Source organism: Oryx dammah, unplaced genomic scaffold (genome assembly GCF_014754425.2).
Source record: "Oryx dammah isolate SB20612 unplaced genomic scaffold, SCBI_Odam_1.1 HiC_scaffold_8, whole genome shotgun sequence".
In the NCBI taxonomy this organism is placed as follows: Eukaryota; Metazoa; Chordata; class Mammalia; order Artiodactyla; family Bovidae; genus Oryx; species Oryx dammah.
In genome coordinates, this window is record NW_024070192.1 from 17,504,373 (window position 1) to 17,520,807 (window position 16,435).

Here is a 16,435-nt window from a genome sequence, read left to right on the forward strand (position 1 = left end):
TAAGCCTACAGGATGCAAGCTCCTGGAAGGCAAGGGCCAGGACCTCTGGGCTTTGTGCTCCCACAGCACTAAGCACAGGGCCAGACCCACAGAGATGCTCAGAGATGAGCGTTTGAGAACTGGATGTGGAGTGAACGCTCTCAACTGTCCTGGTTGTTCCCACTCCAGCCAGGAGCCAGCCCAGTGCCCTGAAACCCCCATTTTTCCCCCAGGTCTGAACTAAAAGTGGGCAGTCCTGCCCTGAGCTTCCTGCCTGCCACACCCAGCCCATGGTTCCCAGTCAGCAGGGGCCAGAAAGCGGTGATTGCCCTGATTGCGAGAGTTCTGCCTCCCCGGGGATACATCTGAAAGACAATGTGAGGCTCAGAGAAACTTCCAGGCACTTTGGCCAGAATCTGGAAAGGAGCCAGTGGTGTCTGGGCCTTTGCTTCTGGAAGTTGTCTGCTGGGGGTGGAGACCGAAGGGCTGTGCCAAAGGCAGCTTTGGAAACCAGCAACAGGGAGAGAAGCCTGATGCAGAGGAGGAAACCAGAGCAAGAGGCCAGGCCCAGGGGCCCCAGCTGCTCAGGGGGCTCAGGAAGACCCTTAGATTCTCCCATCTGCTTCTAAGTGCTTGCCTTTGGGCAGTCATTCTTACTCTGGGCACAATACCATTCACAAAACAAAACATCTGGGACTTCCCTGGTGGTCCACTAGTTGAGAATCTACCTGCCGATGCAGCGGACAACATTCGATCCCTGGTCCGGGAAGATTCCATGTGCTGCGGGGCAACTGAACCCATGAGCCACAGCTACTGAGCCCACGTGCTGCAACTATCGAGGCCTGCCTGCCTAGAGCCGGTGTTCTGCAACAGGAGAAGCCACCAGAATGAGAAGCCCTAGCACTGCAAGGGAGAGTAACCCCCACCTGCCACAGTTAGAGGAAGCCCATGTACAGCAACAGAGACCCAGCGCAGCCACAAATAAATACATAAAACACTGTGCTGTCAATAGCCAATGGGGTGAACAGTGATATATTTGGTGTCCTGTCTTGTGTATTAGAGGGGAAAGGCTATGGCACACTGTGGCAACAAATTAATCTCCAAATTGCAGTGGCTTAACCCAACAGAGGTGGATTTCCCATTCACACAGAGGTGCTGCAGGTGGGACAGCTCTCCAGGCCGGCTGTCTTTAGTATAACAACCAGAGACCCAGGCTGCTTCCTCCTAGTGGCTCCTCCACTTCAAACGATGGCTGCTGTAATCATTACTAAAGGAAAAGAGAGAATAGGAGGGTCAGACACCAGCCCTAAATGCCTTGGTCCAGATATGGCACACCTCCCTTCCATTCATAGCCCATTGACCAGAGTTAGTCACATGGCCCCAGTCTGCTGCTAGGAAGGCTGGGAAGGAAGCGGGAGCACATGGCTATTTGGTTTGCCTGAAGCACCTCTGCCACACAGGTGTCCCAGGAGACAGAGGCATAAGGGAATTCACAGACTGTGAAGTTGTTTCCATAGGCTTCAGCCCAACTCTTCTATTCACTAGCTATGTGACCTGGCTATGACAAACCTAGACAGAATATTAAAAAGCAGAGATATCACTTCGCTGACAAAGGTCCATACAGTCAAAGCTATGGTTTTTCCAGTAGTCATGTGTGGATGTTGAGAGTTGGACCGTAAAGAAGGCTGAGCACCAAAAAGTTGATGCTTTTGAACTGTGATGCTGGAGAAGACTCTTGAGAGTTCCTTGGATACAAAGAGATCAAACCACTCAATCCTAAAGGAAATCAACCCTGAATATTCATTGCAAGGACTGATGCTGAAGCTGAAGCTCTAGCACTTTGGCCACTTGATGTGAAAAGCCAACTCATTGGAAAAGACCCTGATGCTGGGAAAGATTGAGGGCAGGAGGGCTTCCTTCCCAGCCTTCCTAGCAGCAGACTGGGGCCATGTGACTAACTCTGATCAATGGGCTATGAATGGAAGGGAGGTGTGCCATATCTGGACCAAGGCATTTAGGGCTGGTGTCTGACCCTCCTATTCTCTCTTTCCCTTTAGTGATGATTACAGCGGCCATCGTTTGAAGTGGAGGAGCCACTAGGAGGAAGTGGGTGACAGAGGATGAGATGGCATCACTGGCTCAATGGACATGAGTTTAAAGCAAACCCTGGGAGATACAGAAGGTTAGGGAAGCCTGGCGTGCTGCAGTCTATGGGGTCACAAAGAGTCAGACACAGTTCAGTGACTGAACAGCAACATGTGACCTGGGAGAAGTTCATTTCTTTGAATTTTGCTTTCCTTGCCTGCAAAATGGGGACAAAATGAGAGTCCTTAGCTCATTAGATTGTTGGGAAGATCAACTAACAACGCATAGTGCTTTGCTATGCCTGGTACATGGTAAGCACTAGTAAATGACAGTACTTGGGGGAATCCCCTGGTGGTCCAGTGGTTACAGCTCAGCACTTTCAAGGTCATGGGCCCTCATTCCACCACCGGTCAGGGAACTGAGATCCTGCAAGCCGCAGAGTGCAGCCTAAATAAATAAATAAGTGACTATTTAATTAGTCTCATTTTGTTTATAAATTGGAAGATCCTCGATATATGATGATTGAAGAACATAGCTGAGGGGACTTCCTTGGCAGTCCAGTGGTTAAGACTTCGCCTTCTAACACCAGGATTGCAGGTTCAATCCCTTGTCGAGGAGCTAGAACACCACATGCCTAGTGGCCAAAAAATTAAAACATAAAACAGAAACAACAGTAACAAATTCAATTAAGACTTATAGAATGGTCCACAACAAAAAAAACTATCTTCAAAAATAAAAATATAACCATCAAAGCTTGCATCAGGCCTGGTGTCTCCCTTTCTCTAGCTGGTCCCCTTCTCCACTCAGCCTAGGAGGGCTGAGCAGAGCCTTTGCTCTCCTTTGTACCCTCTTGAAGAGCCTATAAGGACTGGAAGGTGTGATACTTCTGCCCCCTCTCCCAAGGGTACTGCTGCTACTGCTACCGCTAAGTTGCTTCAGTCGTGTCCGACTCTGTGCGACCCCATAGACGGCAGCCCACCAGGCTCCCCTGTCCCTGGGATTCTCTAGGCAAGAACACTGGAGTGGGTTGCCATCTCCTTCTCCAATGCATCAAAGTGAAAAGTGAAAGTGAAGTCGCTCAGTCGTCTCCGACCCTCAGCGACCCCATGGACTGCAGCCTTCCAGGCTCCTCCGTCCATGGGATTTTCCAGGCAAGAGTATTGGAGTGGGGTGCCATTGCCTTCTCCGCTCCCAAGGGTACACATATCCAAAGCCTCAGTGTTGGTTGTGGGCAGAAACTCTTGGTCTTCATTTAAAGGAATTCCAAACATTATGACCAGGTAAGAAAGGGGCAGATGTCCTCCAGTTATTCTTGCTCAAGTTTATAGCAAATGAGATCCTCAGAAAATGGAAGACTTCAGCATGGGTATTAAAGTCCCTAAAAAACTTCATATAAGAGGTCAGATTTAGGCAAGTGTCTTAGAAGGAGAGGAACTTGGGGTGGCTGAGTAAGGTGGAAAGTGACATCAGAGACAGAGGAAGGCATGAAGAGTCTGAATTGGGGATGGGGGGGGAATAACCCTTCACACACAAACAGCCCTCTACAGTTTAAAAAGAAAGACTGGTGGGACAAGGTAATGGGACTCAGGGATTTCTCTGATGGTCCAGTGGCTAAGACTCTGCACTCCCAATGAAGGGGGCCCTGATTCGGTCCTTGGTCAGAGAACTAGAGCCCACAAGCTGCAAATAAGAATTCACTTGCCGAGACTCAAAATCCCAACTAAAGAACGTGAGTGCCACAATGAAGATCAAATATCCTGAGAGCCGCATCTAAGACCTGGCACAACCAAGTGAATAAGTAGATTTTCTAAATGCAGCAGGACTCAGTGGCAGGGCCAGCAAAATTCAAGCTCTCCCTTCCAGCGTCATGCTGTCACTGGGAAACAGTTGCAGAGCCAGGGACCACGTTTCCCAGGCTCCTTGTATCTCAGGGTGGCTCCAGACAGATTTCTGCCAATAGACTGTGAGCAGAAGTATGTGTACCACGTGTGCCAAGGCTTTTGAGATATGGTTATGCGTTTTGTGGGGTTTCTTCCCCTCCCACTACAGGGGTGCCAAGGATGATAGGCCAGGGGATGGTAGAGCCTCAAAATGCAAAAATCCTGGTCTCCAAACTCCTGTGTGGAAGAACCTACAAACCAAATGCTATAAACTATACACAAGTGAGATGGAAACACGCTGCATTTGTGGGGATGGGGTGGGGGTTACTTGTTACAGCAATTTATTGTTTAGTCAATAAGCAGTGTTCAATTCTTTTCAACCCCATGGACTGTAGCCCGCCAGGCTCCTCCCTCCATGGGATTTCCCAGCAAGAACACTGGAATGGTTGTCACTTCCTTCTCCAGGGGATCTTCCTGACCCAGGGATCAAACCTGAGCCTGCTACATTGGCAGGCAGATTCTTTACCACTGAGCCACCAGTGAACCCCTAGCACTGTCTTGACAGTGAAAGTCACTCAGTCGTGTCCAATTCTTTGGGACCCTATGGACTATAAAGTCCATGGAATTCTCTAGACCAGAATACCGGACTGGGGAGCCTTTCCCTTCTCCAGGGGATCTTCCCAACCCAGGGATCGAAGCCAGGTCTCCCACATTGCAGGCAGATTCTTTACCAGCTGAGCCACAGGGGAAGCCCAAGAATACTGGAGTGGGTAGCCTAATCCTTCTCCAGTGGATCTTCCTGACCCAGGAATCAAACTGGGGTCTCCTGCATTGCAGGCGGATTCTTTACCAAGTGAGGTATCAGGGAAGCCCTTAAAGGAAGTAAGTATACCTTCCTTTGAAGGGGAGTTGGGAGCACTGTGGGGAGTACAGAGGGGTGATGGCTCCCCTCCTCGGCACTGCCACTGTCCCCCACCCACAGCCACTTTGCCCAGCATCCGGGCAGCTCCCGTGCATCCCGCCCTTCCCACACACTTCCCCATGAAACAGGGACAAGACCCAGGATGGGTGGAGCTTGGGCTTATCCAGTTTTTTCCTTAGAAAAAAAAAAATCTTTGAAATCTTTCCTCAGAGCACGAGTTGGAAGTTTTGGCCCTTGTGAGAGGTGTGGGCAGCTGACTCTATAATTGGGTGGGGTGACATTAAGAAATGGGGTGGGAGAAGCCATTGAGGGTGGGGGCTGCCTTGGGAAAGCCAGCCCAGAAGTTTGGCCGTTTTGAGCAGATTAAATTCCAGGTATTTCAGCCTCTCTCTCCTCCTTGCCGGCTGGGCCAGTGAAGGACACATTTTCTCATAGAGAGGGCAGAATATGCCACTTGTACCACCAAGGCCAGGTTACCTGTCCACAAAGGGCCATGCTCAGCCCAGGCCATAGAGGCAGCAGCCCCACTAGAGAGCTAGTTGAATGATGTTGGGGAGGAGAACACAAGAGCAATTTCCCAAGGATGCTTGGCACTGCCCTGCCTTCCCTTCCCAGGAGGGTAGTAAGGAAGGACGTCCCTTCTCAGGAACAGGACTGAGAAAGGAAATCAGTTTTCCACGCTACGTTGTGCCTCTCTTCCTCCCATTACATGGCCATGGTATTCTTGACCCTCTCAGACCCTCTGCAATTCCCTGTAAATAAATAGCACTGCCCTACCCCCATTTCCCACACCTAGGATCTCCTGTGGGTTGTCCTTTCTGTCACTGTTCTGGCACTCAGCTCTGCTGCCAACAATGGAAAATGAAATTTGAAAAATTTCCATTTGCAGTAGCTTTTTTTTTTTTTTTTTGGCTGTGATTATAACTCTTCCCCTCCCCCCCTCCTAAAATACAGGCAATATATTATGTCATATAAAGACAAATTCAGAGTTAGGACAGTTCTAGGTTAGTAAATTTAGCAGCTTAACAATATTATCTATCAGGAACCTGGTTCTTTCTACCTCTCCACCATTCCTTCTTCAGCAAGCTGCTATTATGTCCTTAGGATGACTAACCTCATACGACCTGAACCTTTGGATCTTAGTTCCCCAACCAGGGATCGAACCCTGGTTCCCTACAGTGGAAGCACAGAGTCCCAATCACTGGACCACCAGGGAAATCCTTGCAATAGAATTTTTAAAAACAACATTAACTACTTTGAGAAAATTTTCACAAATTATGTGTAAGACCTCAGCACTGAAGTCTATAAAATATGGCTGAGGAAAAAATATATATATATATTGCTGAGAGAAATTCCAGAAGTCCTAAAGAAATGGAGTGCTATATTCATGGATTGGAAGACTCGATATTGTTGAGATGTCAGTTCCCTCCAAAATGATTTTTAGATGCAATTCAATCTCAATCATAATCCCAGCAGATTCTTTCCTAAAAATTGACACGTTGATTCTAAAATTTTTATGGAAATGCAAAAGACCTAGGATATTCAAAGCATCTTAAAAGGAAGAACAAAGTGGAGAATTTGCCTCCCTGTCATTATGAATTACAAGACTATAGTAATTGAGATATTGCAGCACTATCATAAGGATAAATGACAATGGAAGAGAAAAGAAAACAGAAATAGACCCACAATTAAACAGACATTTGATTTTTTTAATAAAGTCACCAAAGGAATCCAAAGGGAAAAGGGAAGTCTTTTTAATGATTCATTTTAGAACAACTGAAAATTAATATAAAAAATTAATTATTCCCTCCCTCACACCATTCATAAAACTTGATTTGCAATGAATCATAGACTTCAATCAAAAGTTAAAATTCTAGAAGAAAATATAGGAGAATATCTTTGAGACTTGCAGGTAGGCAAAGGTATCTTTAAAAAGGTAATAGAAAGAAATAACTTTTTTTAAAGTTATGGAACCCTTTACAAATTTGCCTGTCATCCTTACTCAGGGGCCATGCTAATCTCATTATCACTTCAATTTTAGTATATGTGCTACCAAAGTGAGCATGAAATGACTACTTTTTAAAAGTTTGAAGAATTAGATTTCACAAAAATGAAATCTGCTCATCAAAACACACCATTTGGTGTAGTATAAACAAGACTTCCATCAGTTCAGTCATTCAGTCGTGTCTAACTCTTTTCAACCCCATGAACTGCAGCACGCCAGGCTTCCCTGTCCATTACCAACTCCCAGAGCTTACTCAAACTCATGTCCATTGAGTTGGTGATGCCATCCAACCATCTCATCCTCTGTTGTCCCCTTCTCCTCCTGCCTTCAATCTTTCCCAGCATCAGGGTCTTTTCCAATGAGTCAGTTCTTCCCATCAGGTGGCTAAAGTATTGGAGTTTCAGCTTCAGCATCAGTCCTTCCAATGAATATTCAGGACTGATTTCCTTTAAGATGGACTGGTTTGATCTCCTTGTAGTCCAAGTGACATTCAAGAGTCTTCTCCAGCACCGCAGTTCAAAAGCATCAATTCTTCAGCGCTCAGCTTTCTTTACAGTCCAACTCTCACATCCATACATGATTACTGGAAAAACCATAGCTTTGACTACATGGATCTTTGTTGACAAAGTACTGTCTCTAGTTTTTATTATGCAGTCTAGGTTGGTCATAGCTTTTCTTCCAAGGAGCAAGTGTCTTTTAATTTCATGGCTGCAGTCACCATCTGCAGTGATTTTGGAACCCCCAGAAATAAAGTCTGTCACTGTTTCCACTGTTTCCCCATCTATTTGCCATGAAGTGAATGCCATGAAGGTAGTCATTCCTTTCTCCAGGGGATCTTCCCAAACCAGGGATCAAACCTGGGTCTCCTGCACTGCTGGCGGGTTCTTTACCAGCTGAGCCACCAGGGAAGCCTAGACAAGACTTAGGCTGTGAGAAAATATTTGCAAAATGTATTTGACAAAGGACTTGCAGAATATGTAAAGAATCCCTACAACCCAATAAAAAATAAAATCCCGATTTTTTAAATAGACAAAAGATTTGAATAAAAACTTAATAAAGGGAGATATACAGATGGCCAAGAATCACATGAAAAACTGCTTAACATCATTCATCATCAGGAAAATGCAAAATAAAACCCTCAACGACACCAATACACACCTACCAGAATAACAAATTAAAGACCGACAACATCAAATGTTGACAAAGAGGTGGAGCAGTCAGAACTCTCAGACATTGTTGGTAAGGATATAAAATGGTACAACCACTTTGGATAAAGATCTGGCAGTTTCTTAAAACAAAAGCCACCTATGACCCAGCAGTTTCACTTTTAGCTATTTAACTAAGAGAAATGAAAGTATGTGTCCTCAAAACAACTCATACAAAAGTGTCCACAGACACTTTATTCATAATCTCTGAAAACTAGAAATAGTTCCAGTGACTATCAACAGAATAATACATAATTCTTCTGTTATAATCGTAGAACGGGACATGACTTAGCAATAAAGTGAGATTAATTCCCAATACATCCAACATCATTAATGAGTCTCCCATTTTGCCAAGAGGAAAAAACTAGACATAGAAGAGTACCTATAATATGATTTTAATTATATGAAGTACTAGAACAGGCAAAACTAATCTATGATGGGGAGAATACCTAGGTGGGGAGAGGAAGGGACCCACTAGGAAGAAGAACAGAGAACTTTCTGGGGTGATGGACTGTATCTGTATACAGATATACTGTATCTTGATAGAGGTTTGAGTTTTATAGGTACAGGCATCTGTCAAAATTCACCTAATATATTAATATAATTAAGATTTGTGCCTTTTTTAGGGGTTTCCCAGGTGACTCAGCGGTAAGGTTCAATCTCTGAGTGGCGAAGATCCCCTGTAAAAGGAAATGGCAATCCACTCCAGTATTCTTGCCTGGAAAATTCCATGGACAGAGGAGCCTGGCAGGACAAGATAAACAAATATTGAAGTTCGGTTAATTATATACATCCTAAAGTGTTTAGGGTTAAATTATGCTAATGTCTGCAATTTTTCTTGGAATGGTTTAAGAATTCTCTCTCTTTTTGTTTGTTTTTTTGTTTTATCCATGCTGTATGGCTTGCAGGATCTTAGTTCCCAACCAGGGATTGAACCCAGGCCTGCAGCAGTGAAAGCATAGAGTGCTAACCACTGTGCAGGCATGCACGCTAAGTTGCTTCTGTCGTGTCCAACTCTGTGTGACCCTATGAACTGTAGCCCTCCAGGCTCCTCTATCCATGGGATTCTCCAGGCAAGAACACTGGAGTGGGTTGCTAACCACTTTACTGCCAGGCAATTCCCTCAAAAAAATTTTCAATGGAGGGATAGGTGAATAGGTGGGTCGGTGGATGGATGGATGGATGGATGGATGGAAAGGAAGAGAAAGAGAGAGATGCACAGATACATGATTAAACAGAATGAAATGTTAATTGTAGAACCTCAGTGGTAGGTATGTGAAAACTCATATGCAATTCTTTTTCAAATTTTCTGTATATTTAAAATTTTTCATAATAAAATGTTTTGGGGAAAAAAGGCAAATAAATCTTCATCAACCCAGTCTGGACTAATTTCCCTCTTTCTAAAAGACCACTGAGCTCCACACTCTTGGTCACATCATTCACTGAAAATCATTGTTGAGCCGCCATCACTCAGACACTCGTCCCAATCTACCCAATCCCTCTCCTCCCTTTTCCAAACCCTCCCCCCAGGCTCTCTGGAACTCCCACTCTACCAGTTCTGGAACTCTCCCCCCACTTCCTGGCCCTAATGGAAACCAAGCTCTCCCCTGAGATACTGCTTCCTGCTCAAGAGGAAGCTATATTTTCTCTTATATTCCAAGTACCTCAGAGCTGGGAGGTGTAGGGTGGGGTGTTAATTTCCCTCATTCCCCATGACTCCTTCAAAGTCATCTTTCTTCCTTCCTTCCTCCCTTAAAAGCTCGAGGTCTAGACTTCCCCAGTGGTCCAGTCTGGGGATCTGCCTGCCAATGCAGGGAAGGCAGATTTGATCCCTGGCCCAGGAAGGTCAGATATTCCTGGTGTGTTCCTTGTGAACTGGGTGTCCCCTGGTGTGTTCCCTGCACTGGGCATTCCTGGTGGCTCAGTGGTAAAGAATCTGCCTGCAGTGCAGGAGATTTGCAGGAGATATGAGTTCCATCCCTGGGTCAGGAAGATCACCTGGAGAAGGAAATGGCCACCCACTCCAGCATTCTTGTCTAGAGAATGCCATGGACAGAGGAGACTCGAGGGATATAGACCATGGGGTCACAAAGGGTCAGACACAACTGAGCAACTAAACAACCACCCCCAGGAAGATTCCATATGGCGTGGGGTAACTAAGCCCATGCACCATAACTACTGAGCCCCAACTCTAGAGCCAGTGCTCCACAGCAACAGAAGCCACTGCAACTAGAGAAAGCCTGAGCACAGCAACAAAGACCCAGCATAGCCAAAGGAAAAAAAAAAAAATCCCTCTGGTTTCTTCTAAGTTCAAACCAACTAGCTAACCCTTTATGCCTCTCCCCAGTGGGGCCACCTGCCTCCTGACCAACCTCCTAGTTCACTGGGAACTCTAGCTTCAGGCTGGGCCCATGGGTCACTCCTACACCCTGTGACCTCACCATCCACAGAGGTGACATTAAAAAAAAAAATGTCTATTTGGATGAACCAGGTGTTAGTTGCTACATGCAGGATCTTTAGTTGTGGCGTGCAAACTCTTGGTTGTGGCATGCAAACTCTTGGTTGCAGCATATGGGTGCTACTTCCCTCACCAGGGGTCAGACACTGGCCCCCTGCACTGGGAGTGTGGAGTCTTAGCCACTGGATCACCAAGGAAGTCTCAGGGATGACTTTTCAACTCTCTGGCCTCTCTTGACCTCCTCACCTCCAGAGGTATTTCCCTCCACACCATCTCAGTCACCCACTCCCCAGGCACATTCTAGACTTTCGTCCCAGCTCTGACATCTGCATTTCAGGCATCCCGCCATCAGATAGCATCTCCATTCCCTCCAGCTCTGACTCTCCTCTCACTGCACCAATGCCTCACCATCTCTAATCCGACTGTTCCATCATTTTTCCTCCACAGCCTCCTTTCTTATTTCTTTCCTTCCTTCCTAACAAAATATCCTGCCTCCTTTTCCTGCTTTAGTTTTTCCTGTAGCATTTACTACCTTCTAATACCAATAAATGGAGGGCACGGCAACCTACTCCAGTATTCCTGCCTGGAGAATCCTGTGGGCAGAGGAGCCTGGAGGGCTACAGTCCATAGGGTTGCAAAGTGTCAGACACGACTGAGCGACTAAGCATGAGCAATACCAATGAAACCTACTTATTCATTTTATTGTTGACTTTCCCCATCCAGGAGAACGTATGCTCTGTGAGGTGTTTTTGCCTGTTTAATCACTGCTGTAACCTCAGCACCTAGAACAGGGCCATGGCTTGCAGTAGGTGCTCAATGAAGGCCTGTAAAGAGAAAGGAAAAAATGAAGAGAGAGTGGGCCAAGGGGAGACAGCTTTAATTAGAAAACAGAAGCAAGCCCTCAGGAGCACCCTCCCCATCCCACTTCCCCTCCTGAACCATGTTCTCCTACTCCTTGTGACAACTGGAAAAGTGTCCCCGCTCCTCGCCAAGATCATTTGCTCCACAAGGGCTCTGGATGCCATCTCTCCTCAGCTTCTCAAGAACTGGACTTCTGGACTTCCCTGGTGGTCCAGTGGCTAACACTCTGAGCTACCAATGCAGGGGGCCCAGGTTCGATCCCTGGTCAGGGAACTAGAGCCCAAATGATGCAACTAAAGAGTTCAAATTCTGCAACGAAGATCAAAGATACTGTGTGCTGCAACTAAGTAAGATCCAAGGCAGCCAATAAATAAACAGACGTTTTAAAACAAAAAGAAAGAAAGGAAAAAAGAACCGGCTCCTGAACTATTCTACCCTCTCTGTCATCTCTAAATTCTCCTTCTGAATGAAATCATTTCACTCACCTCTTCCATCTCCCATCTTTTCAAATTCCTCTTTTTACCTCAGATGCATATCCAACTACTGTGCCATTTCTTTGCTCCTTCTGCCTCGATTCCCACTCATTTTCAACCCACATTAGCAGACATCTCAGCCCAGGAAGTGATATTTGGGATGGGAAATCACGTGCCAGGACAAAATGGAAAAACGTAAAAAGCCTGGGTTCCCAGTGATGCTGAGAAAGACAGGACTAGCCCTGGACAACCTGCCTCCAGGCTTCCATTTGGTGTGAGCGAAGAGAATTCTATCTTGTTTAAGCCATTGGTATTTTGGGTTTTTCTTCATATCAGCAGAGTGGATCCTAAATGATAGGTCTTTTTTTTTTAATTTTTAGAATTTATTTTATTTTAAAAAAGGGTTTTTGGACTGTGCTGGGTCTTCATTGCTGCATGTAGACTGTCTCTAGTTGCGGCGAGCGGGGCTCGTTTCGGTGCTCCAGCTTCTTATCACGGTGGCTTCTCTTGTTGCAGAACACAGGCTGTAGGTGCACAGGCTTCAGTAATTGACGTGAGTAGGCTCAGTAGCTGTGGTTCCCAGGGTTAGCTGCTCTGGGCATGTGGGATCTTCCCAGACCAGGGATCAAACCAGGGTCCCTTGCATTGCAAGGTGGATTCTTAACCACTGGCCCACTAGGGAAGCCCCAAAGATGGATTTTATCTCTCCTCTGATTCTCCAGGCCAATGGCTATATTTCTTTTCTTCAAAATGCTTTGCAAACACAGATTCTAAAGAAATGTTTCTTGGAGTAAATGAGATCTGGAAAATTAGGCAGAGGTGTCAGACCAGAGGACCACGTGGCGCACTCGCCTAGGGTTTGCAACCAGGGTTCTTCTGTTAGGACCACCAGTTTGTGGTCATGGTGGATTGAGCAAGGCAAGGGAAAACATGCTGAGGAAGTAAGAGGAAGTGAGAAGCTACAGGTTTGATTCATACTTGGTTTCATGCTGTTTGTGTCTAAGCTGATGAACTTTATCAGTCACAGGGTGTGATGGAGTTCCACTTATAGGTTTCTTTTCTTTTTGTAGCAGCTTTATATAATTCGCATATTATACCATTCACCCATATAGAGTGTACAACTCCGTGGTTTTTAGTATATTCACAGACTTGTGCAACCAACACCACAGTCAATTTTAGAACATTTTCATCACCTCAAAAAGAAACCCTATACCCTTTAGCAGGTGTTCCCCATTTCACCACCCTACCCCAACCCTAAGCAAATACTAATCTACTGTCTGTCTCTATAGACTTACTTATTCTGGAAATTTCACATAAATGGATCATACAATATGTGACCTTTTGCGTCTGGCTCCCTTCCCTTTGTAGAATGTTTTCAAAGTTCATCCATGTTGTAGCATGAATCAGTACTTCATTCCTTTTCATTGTTGAACAATATTCTAAATTTCATTGTATGGCTGTCATGTTTGTTTACCCATTCATTAGTTGATGGACATTTGGTTGTTCCTCAGTTTTGAGCTGATATGAATAATACTGCTGAAAACAGTCATGCACAAGTTTCTGTGTGATTGTATGTTTTTAATCCTGTGTACATAACTAGGAATGGAACTCCTGGATTATATGGTAGCCCTATGTTTACCCTTTTAAGGAACTCACCCCTCTGGCCAATAATTGCTGTGATGCCATCTATCAGAGGTTTGTCGGGGCCTCCATCAGGATTAGAGTTTTTAGCTGTTTTCCAAAGTCGCTGCACCATCTACGTTCCCACCAGTAGTGTTATTTCCCCACACCTCACCAACAGTTATTATCTGTTGTTATTGTTAGTATCCTAGTGGGTGAGAAGTCATATCTCATTATGGTTTTGATTTGCATTTATTTCTCTTATGATTATGATGTTGAGCAGCTTTTCATGCATTTATTGCCCATTTGTATGGTTGTGTTTTTTTTTTTTGCGGGAAAATGTCTATTCAGGTCTTCTGCTTATTTTTAATTGGGTTGTCTGTCTTTTCATTATTGAATTATGATTTGCAAATATTCTCTCCCATCCTATGGATTGTCTTTCACTTTTTTGATGATATCCTTTGAAGCATAACAGTTTTAATTTTGATGAAATCCAATTTATCTATTTTCTTCTTCTGTCGCTTCTGCTTTGGTGCTGTATTTAAGAAACTAGTGCCTAATCTGGGGTCATGAAAATGTGTCCCTATGGTATGTCACAAGAGTTTTATAGGTTTTTTGTTGTTATTGTTATTGTCATTGATCACTATTTTTTTTTAATTGAAATATAATTGCTTTACAATGTTATGTCAGTTTCTGCTGTACAACAAAGTGAGTCAGCTAGAGGAGTGCGAGGGACTATATATACGTATATAAATACACACACACACACACTGCCTCCCTCGTGCTCCTCCCTCCCACCCTCTAGACCATCGCAGAGCACGAGCTGAGCTCCCTGTGCTCCCTCACTAGCCGGCTGTCACACACGTGGTAGGGTATATGCCAACACCACTCCCTCAACTCGCCCCACCCTCCTCTTCCCCCTCTGTGTCCACAAGTCTGTCCTTGGAGTCTCTATCCCTACCTTGCAAACAGACTCATTCAGTACCATTTCTCTAGATTGCATATATATACATTAATATAGTAGATTTGTTTTCTGACTTACTTCACTTTGTATGATAGACTCTAGGTTCATCCACATCATTACAAATAGCCAAATTTTGTTCCTTTTTATGGTCTTGCTGCTGCTGCTGCTAAGTCACATCAGACGTGTCCGACTCTGTGTGACCCCATAGACGGCAGCCCACCAGGCTCCCTCGTCCCTGGGATTCTCCAGGCAGGAACACTGGAGTGGGTTGCCATTTCCTTCTCCAATGCATGAAAGTGAAAAGTGAAAGTGAAGTCACTCAGTCGCATCCGACTCTTAGTGATCCCATGGACTGCAGCCTACCAGGCTCCTCTGTCCATGGGCGTTTCCAGGCAGGAGTACTGGAGTGGGGTGCCATTGCCTTCTCCATTTCATGGTGTTAGTTCTTACATTTAAGCCTTTGATTCATTTTTTAGTTCATTCTTATATAGTGTATGAGGTAGGGATCCAATTTCATTCTTTTATATGTGGATATCTAGTTGTTCCAGCACCACTTGATGAAATTCTTCCCCCATTGAATTGCTTTGGTATCCATGCCAAAAATCAATTGACCATAAATGTGAGGGTTTATTTCTGGACTCTCAATTCTATTCCATTGATCTCTATGTCTATCCTTATGCCAGTACCACATCATCTTGACTACTGCAGCTTTGTACCAAATTTTGAAATTAAGAAGTACAAGTTCTCCAACATTATCCTTTTTCAAAATAGTTTTGACCTCTGAACCCCTTAAATTTTCATACTAATTTAGAATCAGTTTTTGGAAATAAGATAGCCGAGACTTCAATAAGAACTGCATTGAATCTAAAAATAAATTTACCATCTCAACCATGTTAAATCTTCTAACCCACAAATAGAGGATATCTTTTCACTTACTAAAGAAACTAGATCTTCTTTAACATCTTTCAGCAATGTTTTGTAGTTTTCAAGAGTATGAAGTTTGCACTTCTTTTTTAAAATTTATTTTTGGCCTCACCCCAGGACATGCAGGATCTTAAGTTCCCCAGCCAGGGATCGAATGCAAACCCCTTGCAAAGGAAGTGTGGAGTCTTAACCCCTGGACAGCCAGGGAAGTCCCTGCACTTATTTTGCTAAATTTGTTCCTAAGTAATTTATTCTTTTTTATGCTATTGTCAATGGAATTATTTTCTTTACGTTCAGATGGTTCATTACAACTGTATAGAAATACCATTGATTTTTGTATTCTGAAATCTTATTATGCTTGCTTATTAGTTCTACTAGTTTTTTAGTGGATTCCTTAGGATTTTCTATATAAAAGATCATGGTACCTGAGAATACAGATACTTTTACTTCTTCTTTTCCAATATGGATGCCTTTTATTTCATTTTCTTCCTTAACTGCCCAGGCTAAAACCTCCAAATCCTCCACATGGGGGATTTTTGAACAGCTTTTTTGAGGTATAATTGATATATAGTTTATTTAATGCATACAGTTTGATGAATTTGGACACACTGATGAATTGCATACACCCATGCAATCATCACTGCTGCTGCTGCTTCTAAGTTGCTTTAGTTGTGTCTGACTCTTTGCTACCCAGTGGAGCCCACCAGGCTCCTCTGTCCATGGGATTCTCCAGGCAAGAATCTGGAGTGGGTTGTCATGTCCTCCTCCAAGGGATCTTCCAGACCCAGGATCAAACTCGAGTCTTTTACATCTCCTGCACTGGCAGGCAGGTTCTTCACCACCAGCACCACATGGGAAGCTCAACCATCACTGTGGTCAAGGTAATAAATCTCCAAAAGTTCCTTCCTGGATTTTTGTTTTATTTTGTCTGTGTGTGTGTGTGGTAAGGACACTGACCATGAATAAAATCTACCCTCTTAACAAAGTTTTACCACTAATTTGTGTCCAATGGTTTTGCGACCCCGTAGACTGTAGCTCGCCAGACTCCTGTCTATGGGA

At 44.5% G+C, this 16,435-nt stretch overlaps 1 protein-coding gene and 1 non-coding gene across 2 annotated transcripts in view; both read right to left on the reverse strand.

The window, feature by feature from the left end:
• LOC120866575 (39S ribosomal protein L13, mitochondrial-like) overlaps positions 1-16,435 on the reverse strand; it is a 52,809-nt gene that overhangs the window by 8,894 nt on the left and 27,480 nt on the right. The gene's annotated exons all lie outside the window — the stretch shown is intronic.
• On the reverse strand, positions 6,828-6,931 carry LOC120867530. The gene has a single exon (XR_005721949.1). It is a non-coding gene; the product is annotated as a U6 spliceosomal RNA (small nuclear RNA).